We start from the raw sequence: 18,405 nt of genomic DNA on the forward strand, positions 1-18,405 counted from the left end.
TTGATCCCCTACCACATGATGAGCCGTACTGTAGAGAAACCATTCACTTGCACTTAAGCCACGGTCACACTGAACTTTTCTCCCCATAGATTTCCATTCATACGCACGCGAATGCGCCAGACCGGAAATGCAAGTTCGTGCATCAAGTTTTGCAGTTCACTGCATTTTAAAGTTCAAGCTTGGTGAACTCTGACCTGCGAAATCACATCACTTGACAGTGTGAGACCAATCGAATATCAAAACATGACTTCTCTGGACAGAAATGTAAAATATGGACCAACCGCTCTCCTTTTTAATGTCTAAAAATCTTATTTAATCCCGCCCCTTTTTGCAGTGCCGTACAACAGAATTTTTCATGCTCAATGCTCTAATGTGACCGCAGCTTCGGTGTGGAAAGTTTCAGCAACTCCTCAGACCTTAATAAATGTATGAAGACCCACACTGGAGAGAAACAATTGACATGCACTCAGTGTGGGAAGAGTTTCAACGAATCAGCAGAAGAGTTTCAACGAATCAGCAAAACTTAATGACCACATGAAGATCCACACTGGTGTGAAAGAGTATGTGTGCTTGAGTGTGTGAAGACTTTTATTACAGCTCCAAAATTTAAACTGCACCAGGCGATTCACACTGGAGAGACCGTATAAGTGTTCACAATGTGACAAGAGGTTTAATCACTTAACACATCTGAAAACACACACTGGAGAGAAACCGTACAGATCTGGGGCCTCATGTATCAACGCTGCGTACGCACAAAAACTTTCATTTGTTACATTTTAATATTTAGTAAATATTCCGTAAGATAAATCTCGCCAGCTTTTTGATTAAAAATGGTGATAAGGTCTTTAAATGTGTGGCAAAAGTATTAAAGGTGTTGAATTACTTCTCTTATTCCTGTATACTATGTTTCAGAATATGAGCAGCCATCACAGAAGTACAAAGGGCAGCAACAAATCCAGATCCTAGAAAGGTGGTCACCTGATGCCTTCAAGACATGCGTCCTAGCCACTGGCCCCCCAAAGAAGCCCAGATGGCTCTTGTCAGCCATAATCCCACATCCACTCAAGGGCGAGGGTGTGACCCAGCCACCTTCTTCTTTTTCTTCCTTCTAGCCTGAGTAACACTCAGTTTCCTCCCCCAGCCACATAGGTAATTGGAGTTTCATCCAAGCCCCCCGTCACCCCGCCACCCTGGCCGTTTCCGCTGGAGTCTTCACAGCCCCCTCCCATTTCCCGACTCCTGCCGGACCCCGCCCCCCCTAAAGCTCTGACTTCCGCAGAAGTGTTACCCCGAGCTACGACCCCCGCAGGGGTCGTCTCACTGTCCCTTCCAGGCCTTAGCAATCTTTATTTATATATATATATCTATATACACCTGTACATAGATATATATTTATAATAGCGCTGTCACTCCCCCGCTCCATCTCCTAACGGAGTGTTCCTCAAGCACCTAACTTATCCCGTCACCCTCTAACAGGAGTCTTCACTGTCCAAATCCCCTTTCCCAGACTCCTGCTAGAGTAGGCCAGCTTGCCCTGTTCCCCGGGCGCCGACCCCCACAGGGGTCAGTCACTGCCCCCCCCAGGCCACTGAAACTCATTATATATGTATATCTATGGACTTTCGTTTATAGATATATATTTATATAGAGCGCTGTCACTCCCCGCTCCATCTCCAGTCGGAGTGTTCCACGAGCATCGACTCCAGCTAGAGTCTGGCCAAACTTGCCACTCACCCTCTAGCAGAAATCTCCACCGCCCAAATCACACTTCACGATTTCTGCTAGAGATGGCAAAATAAAAATAAAAAAAATAAAAAAAAATTTGCTGCACCCAACTCCCGCAGCGCCCATTCTGACTCAGAAGTCTCCTGATCACCCCCTCCAGGCCTTAGATTATCCCATTATATATATATATATTTATATACTCTCTCATATATACATATATATTTATATATAGCGCTGCCACTTCCCTGCTCTATCTCTGTTTGGAGTGTTCCTCGAGCATTTTTGACTCTTAATGAGCCAACCCCGCCCACCCCTTATGGCCCCCCTTCACTAGTCTCCACCCAACCCCCTCCCCCGCTCTGGCTTCCACTGGAGTCAGTTTCAAACTTTGCTCCAACTGGAGCCCCCTACTCTTTCTTCATTCCATAATTACTATATCCAGCAGCCGGATATAGTAAAAACTTTCTAGCTTTTTGGGGGAAATTCTTTGAAATACTCGGCTGCTGTCCCGAGCTAGAGGCATTTTTTGGGGAGCGATCGAGACCTACCTGATCTCGGTTCTCCTGATATGCTTCTAGACCGGGCGGGAGCCCTGGGCTCAAATATCTCCGAGCTCAGGGTTCTCTCCCGGGACAGCATGCCAAACCTGCTATAAGTGCCAAGCATATCTAAGTGGGAACTCTTGAAGTGAAGTTTCATAAACTAATTTCGAGAGGAGCACGTGATATGATTGTGCACCGCTGGCCACTCATCCGTAATCAGTAATAATCCAATCAGAATGATCCTGGCTTAGTATAAATGGATCACTTTCTCCCCATTGCACTATCTTCATTTTGGAAGAATCCCCCCTTCCACCCCATCTCCTCCTTTTTCTCCCCTTCTAAAGGGGGAGCGATCGAGACCTACCTGATCTCGGTTCTCCTGATATGCTTCTAGACCGGGCGGGAGCCCTGGGCTCAAATATCTCCGAGCTCAGGGTTCTCTCCCGGGACAGCATGCCAAACCTGCTATAAGTGCCAAGCATATCTAAGTGGGAACTCTTGAAACAGTAGAGTAGTCCTATGTGTTGCAAAATGTATGTCACGTGACCTTCTTACCTGTCCGCTTCGTCCAAGCCTCGTAAACAACGTAAACTGAGAATGATATACGAATAACAGACGGATAACGTGCACACAGAAACGAGCAACAACAAAATACACAGTTAGACGGGGTTTTTCCAATACAACGCATTAAATACGGAAACAATCGACAAAAGCAGAGAAAGAGAAAGAGAAAAAGGCAAGGGAGACAAATCAAGGGACTACTAGCGAATGGTCTGGCGCGCGCTTTTATGACGAGTGGTCTTTACGTAACCGGGGAGGAATGACTGACAGCTGAATGGACCAATGAACGGAACCTGAGAATAATGAAAACAGAAATGAGCAAGAGAGAGAGAGAGAGAGAGAAAGAGAGGAAAAAACAGAGCACAAATAAATAACTGTGTGTGTGTGTGTGTGTATCTCATGATAGATGTGAGGGGAGAGACGAGATTATCAGACATCAGTATATCTTTAAAGGCGATTATTAATCAGAGATGGGAAGTAACGAAGTACAAATACTTGGTGACTGTACTGTTTCTGGTCTCAGTACTTTTCTCCACTACTTATTTTTTTGACAACTTTTACTTCTTACATTTTTACACAAATATCTGCACTTTCTACTGCTTACATTTATATATCGGGATTGTTACTTTGGTTTTCATATGTTGGGGGGTGTGATCTAGATCAGTGGTTCCCAACCTTTTTCTTTGGGGCCCCCCCCATGAACATATACAAACATTGGAGCCCCCCCACCATATAAATACACACGCACGCACATACATATGTACTGTGTGTATATATACATATATATATATATATATATATATATATATATATATATATATATATATATATATGTGTGTGTGTGTGTGTGTGTGTGTTTGTGTAATATTAATATATAGTAATATGTATAGAAAATATTAATTAATCAGTTTTAACTTGTCTTGGCCTTCAATAAACCAAAATTTAGGTAGGCTTTGTCATACTGTCTAATCTTTTTCTTCGCCTCTGAAGAATCACTGCATTTACGTTTGTCTGCCATTTTTGTTTTGATTTTGCCTTTACGACACGTTGACAAGCAGATTGCGCGAGTGAGCAAAATTTAAATAATTATTTAAAGTTATTTATTTTAATTATTTTCACTATTATGTTGGAATTTTAAGCATGTGTTTAGATTTTTATTTATTTTTTTGGTACTTAAAAATACATATATAATAGTAGGGCTGCTCGATTTTGGGAAAAATCATAATCACGATTATTTTGGTCATAATTGTAATCACGATTATTCAAAACCATTGCCAGTTAAAGTCAAAATTATTAGCGCTCCTGAGATTTTTTTTTATATAAATATTTCCCAAATTATGTTTAACAGAGCAAGGAATTTTACAGTATTTCCTATAATATTTTTTCTTCTATTTGTTTTATTTTAGCTAGAATAAAGACAGGTTTAAATATTTTGAAACCAATTTAAGGTCAATATTATTAGCCCCCTTAAGCAATATATATTTTTGATTGTCTGCAGAATAAACTAGCGTTATAATGACTTGCCTTATTACTCTAATTAAGCCTTTGAACTGCACTTTAATCTGAATGCTTGTATTTTAAAAAATATCTAGTAAAATATTATGTGCTGTCATTATAGCAAAGACAAAAAGAAATCAGTAATTAGAAATGAGATATCAAAACTATTATGTTCAGAAATAAGGTAATAAAATATTCTTTCCATGAAACAGAAATTGGGCAGGAAAAGGTTTGCTAATATTTAAGAGGGCTAATAATTCTGACTTCAACTGTATACATACAGTTATTTTCCACCCTGCAAAGGAAAGAGAAATAAATACAATAGAATAAAAATATGAAACAAACTGTGCTTTAAGCATCTTCACTGTAAGAAAAACACTTTAGCTACAGCAGTCCTTCAGTCAAGAGCAGCGAGGGTTTTCTCGTTATGTTTGTTTAATAATGATAAAAACAGGTGACAGCAGGATTAAAGCGCGCTGTCTCTTTAATGGTTTCTCTTTCACGTCTTTTGATCCTCAACTCGTTTGTTTATTACACAAATGAGGGTTAATGCACATAATCACTAAACACCGCGTTTTGACACCTATTTGACCATTAAAGCGTTCACGTTAAGATGACTTTAGATGTCTGCGCTCCTCTGCTCGTCTCAGTGTGTGAATGAGAGTGAATGTATGCTGACCGGCCGCATATGCTGCTGACTGCGTGATCGTGATGCACACACACATAAGCTCTTTCGCGCTTTTAAGAGCCATTTAAGAGCGTGTACAACTGGAACGTGGCAAAATATGATGCAATAATCATTTATCTCGATTAATGCTTTTTTATAATCGTTTGAAACCGAAATCTAAATCGGATATTCGATTAATTGCAAAGCCCTTTATAATAGTGGAGCATTTTTTTGCCTTTTTCTACCTCAATACTTATCCTCTCCCGCGCCCCCCCTGTGAACTCTGGCGCCCCCCTTAGGGGGGCGCGGACCCCAGGTTGGGAACCACTGATCTAGATTATTTCTTGTCTTGCGCCATTTGAGTGCCTTTTTGATTCAGTTGATTTATTTTTTATCATTGGGAGCCTGCGTGCTGCAGCTTTTTCAACCAAGGTTACTATGCACCATATGTAGGCTAGTTTATGAAGATTACTATGAGAAAGGCACGGATGACTTCTCAAATGAGACAGAGGTAGACAGCGAATTTAACATGACTGATGCTGTCCTGTTTACATGGTAATGAGGCCCATTTTGCTCAATCAGATCACAGGTAAACGAGAGAGACGATCCAGTTGAAATAGGAAATTTAAATGCTTAAGATTGAAATCTTTTGTCCACTTCTGATTATACTGCACTGGATTTCTCTGGTCTTTCGGTCTAATACAGCAAACAAAGAGATATTATGTAAAGATTTGTAAATTCAGTTCTAAAACAATCAAAACATTTAATAAAAACTATATGCATTGAGATTTATTTCCTTTATTTGCAATGAGTTCATATTTCCCTAATACAGAATTTACATTTTTTATAAATTATAGATTTGATTTATTGACCAGGATTTTACATGCATGCCTATAGTGTTGTCTTCAATTACTTTTCAAAAGAATAAAAAAATAAATAAAAAAACATATATTTTTAATATATTTAAAATATTCAAATATAAAATAAAATAATAATAGTTAATTATATTTTGGACAGAACTCGGTGTAAAATCAAAGGCATTATTTATAAAGACAGACAGGCCTACAAAACTATTTTTAGAGCCTGTCAACATGAATGTCTGCTGATGTTTTAGATCTAACAGCCGCAAAACTACATGATGAATGCTGTGAATTTGCTCCAAGACGATGATACATTGGTCAACTTCTTGAGCAATGTTGGAGCCATATTGCAGGGTGTGAAGCTGCTTGGCTACTTTCAAAAAATAGGATGTGAGGTTTAGTTATCTACCTATCCTCACTTACTGTCCTTCAGCTTACGCTACAGCCTAATGAAGCACAAAGTTGTCCAGCTAATGTTTACGCAGCAGATGCCTTTCCAGCCATAACCCAGTACTGGAAAACACCCATACACTCTCCCATTCACTTATTCACTAGGGCCAATTTAGTTTATCTATTCACCTATACCGCATGTTTTTGGACTGTGGGGGACACCGGTTATTTACCTACCTAGTGAAACTAAAACATGTAGTAATGGCCACTTTTTGCTTAAGTGCTTTTTTGAAGTTACTTCTTTACTTTTACTTGAGTACAAAAGCATAGTCAGTACATCAACTTTTACCATAGTCATTTTAAACATGAGTGTCTGTACTTCTACTTGAGGAAAGGATGTGTGTACTTTTGCCATCTCTGTAATTAATAAATATTGTCTGACATCACAAAGCCCTACACCTGATTACACATTTCAGACCTCTGCAACATTTCATTCACTCACTCATTCAGAAGGAGATCATATTAAGATGCTACATTATTTGTGTGAGTGTGTTTGCTGATGTGAGGGCTCGATCAATAAGGAGAGCTAATCAGGATGTGTGTGTTCATCACTGCTGTTGACATGAGCAGAAACAGCAGTCAGCATCTTCACAACACAAAGAGATGTGTGATTGTCCAACTGTGTGATGTGGACTATTGCTGTGTTTGTAGATTGTCTGGCTGTATGGTGACAGAGGAAGGCTGTGGTTTTCTGTCTTCAGCTCTGACTTCAAACCCCTCACACCTGAGAGAGCTGGATCTGAGCTACAATCATCCAGGAGATTCAGGAGTCAAGCTGCTCTCTGAACAACTGGAGGATCCAAACTACACACTGGACAAACTCAAGTATGTGGAGCATCACTGGCCTTGTGCTTTTACACTGAATGACTTTAAAAAAGACACTAGAAAGCTCTTTTGTGATCAGCTTCAGTTTTCTGTGAGGGTTATGGGGTGAGGACAGACAGAAGATACAGCTTGTAGAGTATTACAGTCATGTCTATGAAGAGAAAAACATTGAGTGTGAAATGAATCTCCTCTGTAAATGTTGGAGTGTATTGGCTCAGTTACAGTGACATTAAGCGGGACACACTGTACAGTTTCAGCATTTGAGCTGAGCAGAGAAACTTCTTCCTCCATTTCTGCTGAAGAATCCTACAATATCAGGTCAGGAATAGGGTTGGGGATTGAAGATGGATTCAGATTCTGGAATCAGACACTTGGATTAATGTTCAGACTCTTGTTCTAAAATCAACATCTGGATTCCTCTTCTCTGTGCACACATGTGTATTTTTCACTTGCTAATCTGTCAGGAACTTGGGCGCTGGCGAGCAGCTTTAATAATCTGAACATAGTTTAGAGATGGACTGCAACATGTGCTCAAAGGCTGCATGTGCTGAAGAACGATGGCAAAGCTAAGTGTGATCACTGTAATAAATGAATGTTGCAGCAGGGTGTCTCCATCAACATGAGCAGTATCTGCGCTCGCTTCACCAACAGCAGAGGAAAAGAACGCACTGTGTTACATTCATTGTGCATCCCGGCTCAACCAACAAGTGTTGTGTGTTTTAGCTCAAGATTTTGTAGCTGAGCAGCTCAGTGCTAGCTTTAGCTTATTAGCTGAGGGGGAAACTAAACAGCTCATTCTCTCCATCTGTGTGTGTTTACAGTCTGGATCATGGAGGACACACGAGGATTACAGCAGGACCACGCAAATGTAGGACTACAAACACACACACACACACACACACACACACACACACACACACACACACACACAAAAAGATTACAGCAGGACTGCACAAATGTAGGACTACACACACACACACTCATGTGCGCGCAGACTCACACAAACACTCTCACACACACACTCTCACACACACACTCTCACACACAGACATGCACGCACACACACACACACACACTCTCTCTCTCTCTCACACACAGGCATGCATGTACGCATGCACACACACACACAGACACACACACACACTCAAACTCACGCACACACACACACACACACTCTCTCTCTCACACACACACAGGCACTCAAGTACGCATGCACACACAGACACACACACTCTCCCACACAAACACACACACACACACTCTCTCTCACACATGCACATACACAATCACACAGACACTCACACATGCGTGCACACACACACACATACACTCACACACACACACGCGCTCACACACAAACAGTCTCTCACACTAGCGCACACACTCTCTCTCTCTCACACACACACACACACACAAAAACTGAGTTCAAACCAAACAAATCATGTCTAAACCAAAAACAGAACTCTATGAAATGACAAGACAGACCACATTTATAGCACAGGGACTAGTCCACATTAAACAAGAAGGGGGAGACAAAAACATACAATTTACAAATACAATAAACTAAGCCAAACATCTAAATACAAATCTAAATTTAAGTTAAATAAATTCTAAAAAAGGCAAAACTAAATATAAATCTGAATAAACAAACATTGCAAATCATTATTGAACCTAAACTAAACATGAGCTCTCCCTCCAAGCCATTAAGCCAATGGTATCGGCAGGCGGAACCAAAAGTTGGCATCTTGCGGCACGTCGGACCTTTAGTTGGGCGGACCACACCCGGAAACTCTGGCTGTTTCTCAATTCCATGAACGCAGAGAACGGACTTGGGTTCTTGTGGAGAGCGGTCTTGCCAGGTGTCCTCGGAAGAACGAACTCAGGAGACCGCGAGGGCAGAGAACGCGTCCTTTGAGAAATGGGATGCTGCGTTCTTCCTGATGGTCACATGACCTTCACGTGTTTAAAATGGAAATTATTTAAACATTACAGCATTCATACAACGATTAATTGTTTTTCCCCTCTTCAAAATATATACTTTGCATAAAAACATTATAAATATGCTCTGCACAATATAAATAAAACAGATTTTAATACGATTTTCAGCAAACAAACAACCCCTAATCTGTTTATTCCTATATTAAGATGTCCATGTTAATGTTTATTTTCACAGTTTCATTTAGGGAAACTCCTGAGGTAAATAAGTGATATCTCTGAACTTTAATAATAAATCTAAATAAAATGCTGCGTTTCCCACCTCCAGTCGCAATGACTTCTGTGACTTCCAGAGCGAGTTCGGTGCTCAAGTCTGCATCAGTGCGTCCTCGATATCAAGAACACATCCGGGAAGTTTCACGCGTCCTCCGTACTTGCGGTCTTGAGTATTGGAACTGAACTTGGGCAGCTGATGATGACGTTGCACGAGAACACGAGGACGCAAGACCGCTGAAAAACACATATTGAGAAACAGCCTCTGTTCCTCGTCGGCACTGCAGCACGGTAACTTAAACTCAAAAGAAAACTAAATTAACAAAACATACAGTACAGATAACTGATTTTGTGTGCACCCAAAATAGTAATAAATGTACTGTGAATAATAAAGAAAGGTAATAAAAAAAACGAAAGTGTGTGTGTCTTATTAAACTTACATATGAAAGAAACGAAATGTATAAACACAATAACTGAAATTATTGTGACCAATAAATAATCTTAAATGAATATGTATAGCATGTGTGTGTGTGTGTGTGTGTGTGTGTGTGTATGTTTGTGTATGTATGTGTGTGTGCATGCCTCACTCTCAATGTGTGGCCACCACACTGGCCATCACATACTCCCTCCCTTCAGAAATGTCACTGGCACATCGGGACAAGTAGTCAGCCGTAAGGTTTTCTTTGCCAGGGACATGTCTGATAATAAACTGGAAGGGCTGCATTGCCAGATACCAACAGTCGTATTACCCGCTGGTACCTTTCATTTCTTGAAGCCATTGTAGAGCTTTATGATCAGTCTCCAGTATAAACTCCTGGCCTAGCAGATAATACTTCAAAGAGTCGAATGCCCACTTCACAGCCAAGCATTCCTTTTCCACAATGGAATAGCGAACTTCTCTGGGGAAGAGCTTTCGACTCAAGAAGGCCACTGGGCGTCGAGTGTCAGTGCTCACCTGCTGCAGTACAGCTCCCAGGCCTCGATCTAAAGCATCAGTTTGCAAAACAAAGGGTTGGTGGAAATCAGGGTTATGCAAGACAGAATCTCTACTCAAGGCCTTTCTGAGATCTTGGAACGCTGCAACAGTTTCTTGGGTCCACTTCAGTTGATTGGGACTCCTTGAACCAACCATGTCAGTCAATACTGCAGCCCGCCCAGAAATGTTGGGAATAAATCTGTGATAAAACCCAGCCATACCCAAAAAGGACCTTAACTCCTTACGAGTTTGTGGCTGTGGACACCTTTCAATGGCCCGTACCTTCTCCACCTGGGGTTTGAGCACCCCTTTACCGATAACAAACCCCAAGTACTCTGTCTCTGCCTTTGCTATGGTACACTTTTGGGGGTTAACTGTCAGGCCGGCTGCCTGAAGGCGTTGCAGGACTTCTTGGAGATGCTGCAGATGTTGCTGCCATGTGTCACAGTACACCACAATATCATCCAGATAAGCAGCTGTAAATGGTAGTCCTCGTAGTACCTGGTCCATTAGTCTTTGGAAGCTGGCCGGTGCCCCATGCAGTCCAAAGGCTAGAACCTTAAAATGGAATAGGCCCCAGGGTGTTTTAAACGCAGTGAGTTCTCTGGACTGTGGAGTCAACGGAATCTGCCAATTACCTTTTGAAAGATCAGTGGTGGTAAGAAACTTTGAGGTGCCCAGTAGATCAGTGAGATCACTGATTCGCAGAGTAGGGTAAGCATCAAACTTGGTCACAGAGTTGAGGTAACGAAAGTCTATACAAAACCTTATAGACCCATCCTTTTTCGGAACAAGGACCACAGGGTGGCACCACTCGCTTTTAGAGGGTTCTATAATTGCCAGCCTCAGCATCAAATCCACCTCCTCTTTCAGCGCTTCTTGGAGACGTTCAGGGACCCTGTAACTCATTCTTCGAACTACAGCATCGGGTTTCAACTCAATATTATGTACAATCAAGGTGGTAAAGCCAGGGTATTCTGAGAAGACTTCTGGTAAACAAATTTCTCTCACCTCATGCTGTTGCTGTGGGGACAGGTGACTCAGATCCACATCTCCTAGAGCTGACTGAGGCAGAAATACTTCAGAATCATCCTCTTCTTTGACTTGCTGGATCATCAAGCTGTGGCTAGATTCAGGAGGATGAGGAAACCATTCTTTAAGCAGATTTATATGCGGAGTACGTGTAGAATGAGCATGGTCAGATAGAGCAACTTCATAGGTGGTAGGACCTAGTTTCCTTTTAATTTCATACGGCCCCTGCCATTTTGCAAGCAGCTTACTTTCATGACTGGGCAACATCACGAGTACCTTCTGACCGGGCTTAAACTGCCGCTCCCGAGCGGATTAATCGTACCAGGTTTTCTGGCGTGTTTGAGCCTCTGCCAAATGAGACTGAGCTAGTGCAGACATCTTTTGCAAACGTTCCCTCATCTGAATCACATAGGATGCTACATTAGCTTCATCATTTCTCTGTGGGTTTCCCTCCCAAACTTCTCAGAGTATTGCTAAGGCACCTTTGACTTCATGACCATAAAGCAACTCAAACGGGGAAAATCCAGTGGAGGCTTGTGGCACTTCCCTGTAGGCAAACAGAAGATATGGGAGCCATTGATCCCAATCAGTGCCAGACTCACCAACAAACTTGCGTAGCATCTGCTTTAACGTCTGGTTAAATCTTTCGGTTAACCCATCTGTCTGGGGATGATAAGGAGTGGTTCTCAAACTCTTGATGCCCAGCAACCTATAGACCTGCTTCAGAAGATTTGACATAAAATTAGTTTCTTGATCTGTTAGAATTTCACTTGGAAATCCAACTCTGGAGAACAATTGCACTAGACAGGTAGCTTCGTACTTGACCTTAATTGATCTTAAGGGAAACACTTCGGGATACCTAGTGGCATAGTCAGTCACTACAAGCATAAATCGGTTACCTGAACGACTCTTCTCCACTGGTCCAACTATGTCCATTCCCAGTCTTTCGAATGGAGTGCCTATAAGTGGCAGTGGTTGGAGAGGGACTCGCCTTGGGCAGTCAGAGGACACTTTTTGACATTCAGGGCAGGTTTTACAGTACTGGGCTACTTCTTAGTTCAGACTAGGCCAATAGAAGTGTTTTCTGATCCGGGCGATGGTTTTATGTTTCCCCAGGTGGCCAGCCCAAGGAATCGAGTGACCCAGAATAAGGATAACTTCACGGACACACATTCATACAAAATCTTTCCTTTGTCTCTCCATCAACAGTTTTTCCATCTTCCTGCTTTGCTCTCTCCAGATAAGGAACAAGACTGGCATCCTCTTGTTGCATCTGCACAATTTTGACCGGCAGCTTAAACTTCAGCAAATTTATCAACAGGCATTACGGAAGCATTATATTGAATTTTCTTAAACCGTCGTCTGGATTTCCTAGGTTTAGTTGAGCCATCGATTTCTGCATCAAAGAATGGTAGAGTAGCAAGCAACTCTTTACTTTCGTCTCTCTTATGGCTCTGGGCTCGAGTAACAACTATGTTACTGGTGGATGGTGGCTGCAATAAGTCCCACAGTACTGGCAGGTCATGCCCCAAGACTAAAGGGAAAGGTAAGTTGTCAGCTACACCGACCTCCAAGAAGTAAGTCTGACCTCTTACCTTCAGATAGACCTCTGCGGTGGGTAGTAGCTTTTCGTCACCATGCACACAGCGGACAGCCTTCAGGTTGGTGTAGCGAAGGAGGGCTGGAGAAATGCACTTCATGTGAACCAAAGTCTGATCACTCCCGGTATCAACCAAAGCAATCATTTCCTTTCCATTCATCTCAACAGTGGTGCTTGCTGGGAAGCATTCAGCTTTAGGGGCTGGCTTTGCAAGATGCCTGGGCACATAACACAGTTGAGTATTCTTGATTACATTTGTAGGGCACATGGGCTTGGTATGACCTTCTTGATTACATAGGTAACATATTGGCATTTTCCTATAATCCTTAGGAGCATTGAAAAATGCAGGCCCTCCTCCAAGAGGCCAGGGAGACAGGCAGTGCGTTTCTACCAGCACCAGGGAAGTTTCTCATAGACTGCTGGGAGGGATTTGCTCTCCGGTCATCTCGACTGGATTTCCATCACCAGGACTGATTTCTCTGACGTGCTCCCACAAACACATCTGCTAGTGTTGCCGCTTGTGAAGCAGACTGTGGATCATGTTCTCGTACCTACACCTGTAGCTCTGGAGACAACATTCTCAAGTATTGTTCAAGAATGATCACTTCACCGATTTCTTCAATATACTTACTTTTTGGCTGCATCCATTTCCCATACAGTTCTTTTAACCTCACATATAGTTCTTTAGGGCTTTCAAGGTGCTCAACTTCAAGAGACCGAAACCTCTGCCTGTAGGTTTCTTGACTGATGTCATATTTCCTTAATACTGCAGATTTAAGTTCATCATAATTCAGAGATTCTACAACATCCATGTGAACATAAGCAGCCCGGGCCTTACCCGTCAGAAGGGGAATCAGATGAAATACCCACTCCTCTTTTGGCCATCGGCAAACTGCTGCCATTCTCTCAAAAGTAATTAGGAAATGCTCAATATCATCACCCTCAGACAACTTTTCCAATTAAGGCTCTTTGAGTTGGCACTGACCTGTATCACGGGCTTCAGCTCCCTCTCTCCAACAGGTTCTTGACTGAGATAATGGCCAGCTTGGACCAGCACCCTCATCCGGGTGATCCAAATCATTTTGAGGTGTTACCAAAGTATTTGGAACAGGAGTTGTGCGGGCCTGCACCTCCAGCTGCAACAGCCCAAACTGATGTTGGAGAGCTTTGAACCGGCGTTCCTGCTGGTTCAGCTCTGCCATCCTTTGTGCTTCCTGAGCCTCCATTTTTGCCATGTGAGCTCTCAACAAGCCTGTCAAGTCAGTTATTGTTGGTTCAGTGCATTCAGTCTCCACATCAAATTGTCTTACCTCCTGTAATTCTTCATCCCCCAGCTCTTGTGCAACTTCATCCAGTTGCTCCACTGAAACAGCCTTTGGGGCTCCTCTTCGTCCTCCTCGGTTCATGGCCAGGAAAGTTTACTAAAGCAAAAAAATCTATGCCCCCTACTGGCGGAATCCCACTTCTGACACGACTTGTGAGGGACCGAGCCAGCACGTACAGTAAAGGGCATACAAAAAAGAAGATTTTCAAAAATAATTATTTTTATTAAAGTCAAAAAGGTTCACAAAAAGTTCAAAAATAAATTAATTAAATAATTAAATCAATTGAAAGAACAATAAACTAAACAAGGAAAACAAACTGAGTTCAAACCAAACAAATCATGTCTAAACCAAAAACAGAACTCTATGAAATGACAAGACAGACCACATTTATAGCACAGGGACTAGTCCACATTAAACAAGAAGGGGGAGACAAAAACATACAATTTACAAATACAATAAACTAAGCCAAACATCTAAATACACATCTAAATTTAAGTTAAATAAATTCTAAAAAAGGCAAAACTAAATATAAATCTGAATAAACAAACATTGCAAATCATTATTGAACCTTATCTAAACATGAGCTCTCCCCCCAAGCCATTAAGCCAATGGTATCGGCAGGCGGAACCAAAAGGTGGCATCTTGCGGCACGTCGGACCTTTAGTTGGGCGGACCACACCCGGAAACTCTGTTCCTCGTCGGCACTGCAGCACGGTAACTTAAACTCAAAAGAAAACTAAATTAACAAAACATATAGTACAGATAACTGATTTTGTGTGCACCCAAAATAGTAATAAATGTACTGTGAATAATAAAGAAAGGTAATAAAAAACGAAAGTGTGTGTGTCTTATTAAACTTACATATGAAAGAAACGAAATGTATAAACACAATAACTGAAATTATTGTGACCAATAAATAATCTTAAATGAATATGTATAGCGTGTGTGTGTGTGTATGTTTGTGTATGTTTGTGTATGTATGTGTGCGTGCATGCCTCACTCTCAATGTGTGGCCACCACGCACACACACACACTCTCTCTCTCTCTCTCTCTCTCTCTCTCTCTCTCTCCATCCTCTCATACAAACACACACACACCCTTTCTCTCTCTCTTACACAAACACACACACACACACACACACACAGTTGTGGTTATAAATGTGTGTGTTCTTGTGTTCAGATGTCTGTTTCCTCACTCTGGATCCAAACACAGCACATACTCGTCTCATTCTGTCTGAGGAGAACAGAGAGGTAAAGAGTGTGTGGGAGAATCAGCCGTATCCTGATCATCCAGACAGATTTGATGGTCTTTATCCTCAGGTGTTGTGCAGAGAGAGTGTGTGTGGACGCTATTACTGGGAGATTGAGTGGAGATGTTGCTGTGTTTATATCTGTGTCATATAAGAGCATCAGGAGGAAGGGAGGAGGTGATGAGTGTGTGTTTGGATCTAATGCTCAGTCCTGGAGTTTGCGCTGCTCTACCTCCAGTTCCTCATTCTGGCACAATAACACATGCACTGATCTCTCAGTGGAGCCGTTCAGCAGGAGAATAGGAGTGTTTGTGGATCACAGTACAGGAACTCTGATCTTCTACAACATCTATAGAGACACAATGAGCCTCATCCACTCTGTCCAGACCACATTCACTGAGCCACTCTACCCTGGGTTTGAGCTTAGTTCTGGATCATCAGTGAAACTGAGCTGAAGACTGACGAGAGATTTACCCAGAATCCTCTGCAGGAGCAGTTGTTATGGAAAGTTGCGCTGGATGGATCTCGACAAACATCTTCTAAGTTTCAAAAAAAAAGGCTGAGGTCTTCAAAGTTGTCAAGTTGAAGCAGTTTATTGTTACAGCAGAGTTGGTCGATTGATTTCGCTCCTAAAAATGTTCCAAAACCCACAGTTTATATACAGGCTTTAAGTCATCATGAAACAGTGGTGCAGCATGAGCATCACATTATTTCCAGGCTCTAATAGGATTCTAGCCTTTATATTGATGGCTGTATGTTTTTCTGTTTTTGCACATCTTAAAGGTCATATTTCAACACTTTTTAAATGATTCTCCCTATGCATGCTATTGCATTGCAGGTTGAGCAAAGTTGTTTTTAAGTTGTTTTTGTCATGGTCAATACATCAGTACGTGTTGCATATGCTGTCTGAATGGTCTTACTTCACCGCTGTTTACTTCTGTGTATTTTACTCTGCATCACTTGAATGTATTTCTATATGTTTAACAGTGTATTTTAATAGTGGCAGATTATAGTGATTATATAGTGATTACATAATAAAAGTTCCTCTACAATTCTAATTCCTCTATAATTATAATTCCCTTAGGGACTTAATCAAAAAAGTCCCTTTCCTAAATCCCTCACTGAAGTGCAACTTAAGAATCCAACACTTGCAAAGTCTTAACATACTTGTGCAACCAAAAAGTTGCCCATCTACATCCTGCAATTGTCAGCACCCTTGCGCCGCACTTCAGAGGAGAAACAGAACCAAACATCTCCCTCCACTTTTGACTTTAGAAGGAGTAAAAGATCCCGCTCTCCCTAACTGAATACTTTTTTGGGGGGGGAGTTGAACACACAATAATCATTAGTCAGGTTAAAAATATATGCTTGTCAGCCTTGCTCACAGTTGTGGGTATACAGCATATATACTTGATTAATCATCATTTAATAGAAATCATATATTTGTAGAATATTCTCGGCGCCTGTAAAAGAGCCATATCTGATGTTTTATCCCATGTCGCCAGAGGTACTTCTGAGTACTGTCTGGTGTTGGAGCAGACAGTGGGTTTTTAAACCGCCAGTAGAGTCTGCTCTTCTGCTTCTCTTGCCATTGGATACCAAGGTGTCCCTTGACCGTAATCATCTTCCCTCTTTCCCCGTGTACATCTGATAGGAGCTCTGGCAGCTTCAATGAACTCCTAAATACATACAGAAATGTATACTAGTAAATAGGGCTTAAATAATCACACAATTTTCCAGTTAAGTCCACTCTATTAGCTTTTTCCTGTATTATAGATGATACCTTGCTTAAAACTCTCATCTTTTAAAAATTAGTAAAAAGTTAAAAATTCAAAGAAATTAAAGGCAAAAAGAAATGTAAAGTAGTAATTGTTTTTTAAAACTCACCTAACTGGTTCAAATCTGGCCCAAAGACTTCATTGACATGGTCTCTGCAGTCATGCACAATTCTATTCACTTGCACATTGGCCATCTGCTTGGCAGCAGCTTTAACACGCATCGATCTGAGAAAAGGCACAACACAACAAAAGAGAAATACAAAAACAAGTAGACCAATTCCTATGAATATTCCAATCTTGAGCAACCATGATCCAAATACAGAAGCAAACCAGTCACTGAAGTTCTTATTGTAGTGGTTTTCGATTTTTCTCTTAATGAATCAAACTCAGTCTGTAGGTTATGAATATCAGAAGAATATACTTTATTGTCGACAACAAAGGAGAACTTTCAGGAGACCCCCAGTAGCATCTCTGTCTGAAAAATTCTGTCTCACTCAAATTCTAGCCTGCTTAAATAGTCTTTTACACCAGTTTTTTTCTTTGTTCTCCATATGTTACACAAGATCCCTCCTAGTTTAACCCTTGACCCCAAATTCCACCTCTGACGTCTGTTTTTCCCTTATTTTTACATATGTCACACAAATTCCACCTAGGTTAACCCCTGACCCAAACCTGGTAACTATATAACTTATCCAGTTCTTGTGATTGGTAATTCTTCTAATGGTATGCAAGTCTAAAAGCAGATTATACACATACAATTTGAATATATATATTAACTTCACACTTTAAAGAGTATAAAATCCACTTCATATTATCCCTCCTCTTAAGACTTTAAGTCTTAATATTCTTGTTTTTTTTTGCCCATAGTGCAACTCCATGACCTAGCCCTTAGCCATACTACCTAATGACAAATATATGTCACAGTATTATTACAAATGACCAAATCATGTAATTGCACTTTGGAATAAAATCGAGCCAAACTTCTGCGCCCACTATTGACTAGGACACAGTAAAAGACTCGATTCTATTTTGTTGTTATCATAAGAGGTAATGTTTTAAGCATACAGGTGGTTATACATTTGCTTCTGGGGGTCATGGTTATTTAACACA

The 18,405-nt window shown here is 41.3% G+C and overlaps 1 long non-coding RNA gene across 1 annotated transcript; it reads left to right on the plus strand.

Annotated features, from left to right (window-relative positions):
- Positions 1-6,953: 6,953 nt before the first annotated feature.
- Positions 6,954-16,415, plus strand: LOC148680269 (uncharacterized). The gene is made up of 3 exons (XR_015942508.1): positions 6,954-7,127; positions 7,949-7,995; positions 15,448-16,415. It is a non-coding gene; the product is annotated as an uncharacterized LOC148680269 (long non-coding RNA).
- Positions 16,416-18,405: the final 1,990 nt, after the last annotated feature.

This window comes from Danio rerio, chromosome 4 (assembly GCF_052040795.2).
Source record: "Danio rerio strain M-AB ecotype USA chromosome 4, GRCz13ab, whole genome shotgun sequence".
NCBI classification, from domain to species: domain Eukaryota; kingdom Metazoa; phylum Chordata; class Actinopteri; order Cypriniformes; family Danionidae; genus Danio; species Danio rerio.